Genomic DNA, 7,868 nt, shown 5'->3' with positions numbered 1-7,868 from the left:
GGTCACCAGCCCCACCCCTAAATACGGCCACTTGGATGATGCCACTTCCTGGTGGCGGTGTCCATTTGTGGTGAGGTCACCAGCCCCGCCTCGCACAGTGGCCATTTTGATGATATAATTTCCTGGCGGCAGTGGACATTTTAGAATGGTCACCAGCCCCGCCCCTGAAAGTGGCCAGTTTGATGATGTCACTTCCTTGCTGCAGTGTCCGATTTTGAAGAGGTCAGCAGCCCCGCCCCCAACTGCGGCCATTTTGATAATGCCACTTCCTGGCGGCGGTGGCCATTTTCGATGAGGTCACCATTCCTGGCCCCAACTACAGCCATTTTGATTATGTCATGTCCTGTCTGCGGTGGACTTTTTTGATGACATCACCAGCCCCGCAACACCCCCCCCCCACAACTGCGGCCATTTTGATGATATCACCTCCTGGCGGTGGTGGCCATTTTTCATATGGTCACCAGCTCCACCCCCCACAGTGGCCATTTTGATGATGGCACTTCCTGGTGGTGGTGACCACTTTTGATGCAGCAACAAATTTGGAAATTTCAGCCCAGACCCCTCAAACTGCTGCTTTGGCTCCAGGTCTGATTCCTCTGCTTCCTTTTCTCTCTCTTACAGTTAACGTGGTGGCAATTGTGATCCTGTCCCGAGGAAAGTGCGGTCTCTCCAAATGTATCACTCGCTACCTGGTGGCCATGGCAGCAGCCGATCTCCTGGTCGTCATCACTGATCCCTTCTTGGGGTCCACTGCTTCGTTTTATTTCTCAGATACATTCCTGAAAATGACTGCCGTGTGTACTATCATTCACTTCCTGACCTATGCAGCCACAGTGGTTTCTGTGTGGCTCACAGTCGCTTTCACCTTTGATCGGTTTGTGGCCATTTGTTGTGAGAAGCTGAAAACAAAATATTGCACCGAGAAAACGGCGGCAGTGGTTATCGGAACAGTGAGTGTGCTGGGCTTTTCAGAGTCTATTCCCTGGTACTTTGTGTATGTACCTGGCACTATAATTGATAATGTTCCCTGGTATTGATGCGGTAGTCTGAGCTTCTTTACTTCCCCCGCATGGGGAGCATTTGAGTTGTTTCACCTCATTTTAACCCCTTGTGCCCCGTTCTTTTTGATTTTGTTGCTCAATGCTCTGACGGTCAGACGTATTTTAGCGGCCAGTCGAGTCCGCAGGGGACTCCGGGGCCACAGCGATGGAGAAAATCACAAGGACCCAGAGATGGAGAACCGGAAGAAATCCATAGTTTTACTCTTCAGTATAACCGGCAGTTTTATACTGTTATGGGTGACCCACCTTTGCTTTAACATGTATGCGCGAATTACAAATATTCAGTCTTATTCCTCCATCAATGACCCTCGTTATATCACAAGCCACGCATCATCAATGCTGCAGATGTTCAGTTCCTGCACCAACACGTGTATTTATGCTGTGACCCAGACTAAATTCAGAGAGGAACTGAAGAACGCGGTGAAATACCCGCTCAATCTAATAGTTAAATTAGTTAAATCATAGAAAGAGCTGAAGAGTTTGAAGCACTGGAACTGCAGCCCATTTCATCCCACATCTCCTGCACTCCCCGCTGGATGGACAGTACATTTGACATTAGCAGCACCGAGCCCTGAGATGATCTTTTACCTCATTTTGATGTCAGATTTTATTGAAAATCCGACCTATTGAGGCAGGTCACCTTTGCAGACGACACATGAATTGTTTCTCCAAAGGGCAGTGCTAAATATCTCAGGAGGTCTTCAACTGAAAAAGCTGCTGTTAACCCGCTGACAGAATGACAGAGGAAGGCAGAGAAAATACCAAAAGCGACAGAAAGTAGCTGAATAGCAAAAAGGAGCAGAAGCAAAGATAGAAATAAGAAGGTAAAGAGGCACAATAGCGTGACAAGCTAATAAATGCACAAAGAAGCAGAGATTGAAACATGTAGAGTCAGAAAAAGACAGAGACATCCATGAAGAGAAAATGGATAGGCAGAAAGAGGCAGAAAGTGAGAGAAAGGGAGAAAGAAAAAAAGGAAAGAATGAAAGAAAAAAGGAAAGAAGGAAAGAAAGAAAGAAAGCGAGCTGCCTTGAACCTAATTATTGGAATTCCCACCCTAAACTTCTCCGCATCTCTACCATCTCTGCTTCTTAAAACCACCCTCCTTCACCAAGCTTTTGGACATCTGTCCTGATATATCCTTCTGTGACTCGGTGGTAAACATTATTTTATTGAAATCGCTCTTGTTCAGCTCCTTGGGACGTTTTGTTGCGTTAAATGCACTATATAAATGTAACTTGTTGGAGGAAGGATAGAAACATATACACAGAAAAATCAAGAAAGATTTGGACAAGTTTTGGTCCACAATACAAAGCTTTTTTTAATTTGAATTTATATTGATTCTTTTATCTCTACATATCTCCAAACACTTCATACAATGAATGATACAATGAAGTGTGGTTCCAGTTATGCAGATAATAGGTTAATGAATAAACAATAACAAGATACTGCGGATGCTGGAAATCTGAAATAACAACAGTAAATGCTGGAAATATTCAGCAGGCCAGGCAGCATCTGTGGAGAGAGAAACAGAGTTAACGTTTCAGGTCTGGGACCCTTCCGCAGAACTGTAAACAGTTAGAGATGTAACAGGTTTTAATTGGGAGCAGATCCAGGGAAAAGGGGAGAGGGGAGGATGGAACAAAAGGGATAGACTGTCATTCGATTGAAGGCAGGAGAGATTAATTGTTGCAAATGGGGATGGCAGAATCATCAACAGCTGTCGCCTGAACAAATGGGGGTTGGGGATTTTGATCTGACATTGTTAAACACAATGGTGAGTCCAGAAGGCTGTAACGTGCCTAATCGAAAGATGGGGTGCTGTTCCTCGAATTAATTAATATAACTGTTAATGAATATAACTGTTATGCATCTGAACAGACGATTTTTAAAATGCATTTCCAAATTCATATTTATAATACAAACGCAGATTGCGTGACCGCTTGGTGGAACATCTCCATTCAATTCGTAAGGGTGACTCCGAGCTTCCGGTCACCTGTCACATTAATTGTCTGCTCCACTCCCACTCTGATGACTCTGTCCTCAGCCATCTCCATTCAGTCTGTAAGGGTGACTCCAAGCTTCTGGTCGCCTGTCACATTAATTCTCTGCTCCACTCCCACTCTGATCTCTCTGCCCTCGGCCATCTCCATTCAATCTGTAAGGGTGACTCTGAGCTTCCGGTCGCCTGTCACATTAATTCTCTGCTCCACACCCACTCTGATCACTCTGTCCTCGGCCACCTACACTGCTCCAATGAACCTCGACATAAGCTCGAGGAACAGAACCTCATCTTTCGATTTGACACATTACAGCCTTCCGGACTCAACATCGAGATCAACAATTTCAGGACACAATCCCCTGACCCCATTTTGTTTGGCCGGCAGCCTTTGATGATTCTTCTGTTCCCATTTACACCTTCTCTCGACCAATCATCTGTTGCTTTATTTGTCCCATTCCCATCGCCCTTTCCGTCGCACCATCATCTCTTTTGTCATTCAATCTCTCCTGCCTTCCACCCTATCACAGACCTCCTGCTTTGTTCTTTCCTCCCCTACCCCTTTCCCTGCCTCTGTACTTGCACACTACCTGGGACAGCTCTAACTTTTTCCAGCTCTGATGAAAGATCATCGGCCTGAAACCTTAAATTTGTTTCTCTCTCCACAGATGCTACCTGATCTGCTGAGTGTTTCCACCATTTCCTGTTTATATTTCATAATTATAATGTTAAGTGCGTTTTATTTATATAAAACATAATATACCCATAATGTCTAAGAATAGCAATACATCTATGAAGTCCGTGAGCACTGGAATTAAAGTTGATTATTAATTATAAAAGCGTTAGGAAGAGGCAGAGAAGCCAAAGAGAGAAATTAAGAAAATGAGAGATTAAAGAAAGAGGGAAAGTATGGGAATGAAAAACAGACAGATGTAAATAAGTGATAAAGAAATGGAGTCAACATTAATAATACAGAGAAAGAGAAATACAAAAAGAGGAATGGAATGAACGTGAAATATAATGATAGAGAAAGACAGAGATACAAAGGTAAAAAGAAACAAACAGAAGCAGACAAAAAGAGAAAAGGACACACACAGAGAAACAGACACTCAGAAATAGAGGCAGACAGAAAGAGAAAGAGAAAAAAGTTGCAGACACCGAGTAAGAGCGACAATGTGGCTGCTGGAGAGAGGAGACATAGGTGTCAGAGACAACCAGAGGCAGACTGACAGTAACAGAGAGCGAGAGAGGCTGGCAGAAAAAAGGCAGAGTGACAGATCGAAAAAGATAAAGACAGCAATAGAGAGGCAGAAAATAAAAGAGGTGGAAATAGCAAGACAGAAACACACGGAAAAGAGACCAGGGAAGATAAATATACACAGAGAGACAGAGACAATGAGAGGCAGACAGAGGTAAAAAGAGAAATAAAGTTAGGGACAGAGAGTGAGTTTAACACATACAGAGCTCTTTATATGTCTATTCTGGGCTAATACACTTTCGGGTCTAATTCCAAATGTGACGCCTGGAGGTTGCACAATACAGTCACTCAGTCTTGTGTAACTGATCCTGACCATCACTTAGTGCAGGAGGGTCTCCAACTGCTCTTAACCCTTCACCTGTATTACTAAGCTGCACAGGGTCCTGCAGCACTGCCGTGTGTTGTACAGTGTCAGCCGTGGCATAGTGGGTAGCCCACTGCCCTCTCAATCAGATGTTTGTGCGTTCATGTCCGTTCTAGAGACTTGAGAACAAAAATCTAGGCTGAGAATCAAATGCAGTGTCAAAGGAATGCTGCACAGTCGGTGGTGCCGTATTTCGAATTAAAGCAACACTCCGCCTGCCCTCTCAGGTGGACATAAAAGATCCCATGGCACTACTTTGAAGAAGAGCAGGGGAGTTCTCCGCAGTGTCCTGGCCAATAGTGATCCCTTAATCAACATACAAGAAACAGATTATCTGGTCATTATCACATTGCTGTTTGGGGGAGCTTGCTGTGCGCAAATTGGCTGCTGTGTTCCAAACATTAGAAGAGTGACGACACTTCAAATGTACTTGATTGGCCGTAACATGCTTTGTGATGTCTGGTCGTCATGAAAGGCGCTATATAAATGCAAGTCACAGAATCACAGAAACCCCACAGTGCAGATAGAGGCCATTTCGGCCCATCGAGCCTGCACCGACACATATCCCACCCGATCCCCGTAACCCCTACACCAACACATATCCCACCCTATCCCCGTAAACCAACGTATTTAATCCCCCTAACACTAAGGGTCAATTTATCATAGCCAATCAACCTAACCTACACATCTTTGGACTGTGGGAGGAAACCAGAGCACCCGGAGGAAACCCACGCAAACACGGGGAGAATGTGCAAACTCCACACAGACAGTCACCCGAGGCCGGATTCGAACCCGGGTCCCTGGCGCTGTGAGGCAACAGTGCTAACCACTATGCCACCGTGCTGCCCGGTGTCTTTCTTTCCTTTTTCCTGCTCTGTTATGGTCCTTATTCTATTTCATACGGCTTAAATAAAAATGATGTATAAAGTGATAACAACTAAATGCTGTATCAAAAATATCTCAGGCCCAGTCCAGTTTTATGTCTAACCTTCGAAATAAAGTCTAGAATTGCCTACTCAACACAAAATGTCTTCTACATGCACGTTATTTCAAAATAACAAACTTCAGCCATTTTACCTATTATAGAAGTTCACATTTCAGGGATTAATTCATTCTATGCACTACATTCTGTGGGGTAAATCTAGCCTGTCAATTTTTGACGCAGTTTGTAAACATGATTATTTTAAAACTTTTTATTTAATCCCAACAATGATTTCACTGGAACAGCAAATTTAGCCTCTCAGTGTCCCTCACCATAACAAGCTCTTACCGGCATGACCACTTCACCGAGGCTTAACAGCCCGTGTGCTGCCTTTCTTTTGGAGTTTATGTTAGTTTTCCAGTTAATTCAGGCGTTTGAGTAATTTGGGTCGATTTCCATTGTGTGCCGCCACCTAGTGGATATTTGGTACCCAGCAACTGCAGTAAAGCGCAGTAAAATGCAGTAAAGCACAGTAAAGTGCCGTAAAGCACAGTAAAGTACAATAAAGCACAGTAAAGTGCAGTAAAGTAAACTACTGTATATCACAGACCTGCAGCCACACATGGTCTGGGAAGTTATATTTTTGTCACGCTCCAGCCTTGGACACTATTTGTCTGTAAGTACTTGAGAATGTTATAGAAGATTAGTGTACACTATATTTTGCAGAAAATGTTTAGTTTGTAACTTTTCTCTGTAAGCAAACTTACACAGCTAGCCGTGAAGTGCTCGCTCTCTGTCTAGCTGGTTAACTTGTAGCTGTATTTTGATGCACTATGTACAGGGCTAATTTAAGGAGAATGCCTTTCAGTTTGCTAAATGTATATTCACAGTAAGCTGTGTTTCCACGTGTTTTGGTAAGTTACATGCCAAATGTACTGTGTTGCTCAGGCGTACCTAAATTTGTGTATGCATATCAGCTAGGTGCTTGTATACTAATGTGTGCTTCCATTTATGTTGTGTATGTCCCTTTAAGGAAATAGCTGGTCTGAGACTGCGGTACCGGCAGTGACCACCGCTGTATGGCTTCTGTAGTTTCAATTTCAAGCTGCCTCTTGTTCAGTAAAGTACCTGTTAAACTGTTCTCCCAAAGTCCATGTATTATTGAGGCGCGGACTTTACAGTGGCGACGAGTAAGTTCGAACTCACCTGCAGTGTGGCATCATCTCACGGGGATCACGATTGAAAGGAAGTTCCTGGAAGGTCGTAGTCTGAGCAACGGGCGTCGACTGAGGGCAACCGCCCAAAGAATCCATCGGTGTTTGGAGAATTGCGGGAGAGACTGTGGTTCCAGCGAATCGTGCTGGTAGCAGGTAGCGCGCTGACCCTTCCGGACTGCGGCGGGCTCAATCTCGATCGAGCGGCTCTACAAATTGGGCCGCGCAGCATCACCGGGAAAAGAAAACAAGAGAGAGAGGGTGGAGCGCACAGGGCATGGTCGGTGCTCGAGAACAGGACAGCGGAGAGAAACTAAATGGGGGGGAAGGAAAGTGAGATGCGCCGAAGCTGCGGGTCACCGCCATTACCCCGTAGAATGCTAGGAGCAGCGTGGCAGTAAGGGGAAGAAGCAAAAGCGTGGGAGGCGCCATTTTATTCCATTGGGGAAGAAGCAAAAGTGCGGGAGGCGCCATTTTAAATCGCCCAAGATGCCGAAAAGTGGCAGTATCACTGCTTTTGACAACGAGGTAGAACACTGGACCACGTATGTGGAAAGAATTAAAGTGTACTGCAAGGCAAATGAGGTGGCTGACGGAAAGAGGGCGTCAGTATTATTAAAACTGATGGGTGCGAGTATGTACGGCCTATTGCGGAATTTAATTACCCCAGCTAAACCAATGGAGAAAAGTTTTGAGGAGATTGTTCATATCTTACAGGAACATCTAAGAACATAAGAAATAGGAGCAGGAGTAGGCCAATCGGCCCCTCGAGCCTGCTCCACCATTCAATAAGATCATGGCTGATCTGACCCTAACCTCAAATCTTCTATCACTCTGCATCCACCCAAACCCATGTGATCTCCCGGGAGAGACGAAAAACCAGATAAAGACCCAATGGCCAATTGGGGAGAAAAAATCTGGGAAATTCCTCTCCGACCCATCTAGGCGATCGAAATTCTTCCAGGAGATCGCTCTGTCCCTATATTTTCTACAGTACTTACCTTCTGTAAAGGCGATCTCCACCCCAGCCAGGAACAGGAATAAAACCAT

The 7,868-nt window shown here is 44.8% G+C and overlaps 1 pseudogene; it reads left to right on the top strand.

The window, feature by feature from the left end:
* Positions 1-500: 500 nt before the first annotated feature.
* Positions 501-6,859, top strand: LOC147096584 (putative G protein-coupled receptor 139; annotated as a pseudogene).
* The last annotated feature ends 1,009 nt before the right edge of the window (positions 6,860-7,868 follow it).

This window comes from Somniosus microcephalus, unplaced genomic scaffold (assembly GCF_052327205.1).
Source record: "Somniosus microcephalus isolate GS21.2 unplaced genomic scaffold, FLI_Smic_1.0 unresolved_chr1, whole genome shotgun sequence".
NCBI lineage: Eukaryota > Metazoa > Chordata > Chondrichthyes > Squaliformes > Somniosidae > Somniosus > Somniosus microcephalus.
The sequence above is the reverse complement of the archived record's forward strand: the minus strand, read 5'-3'. Positions and strand labels throughout refer to the sequence as shown.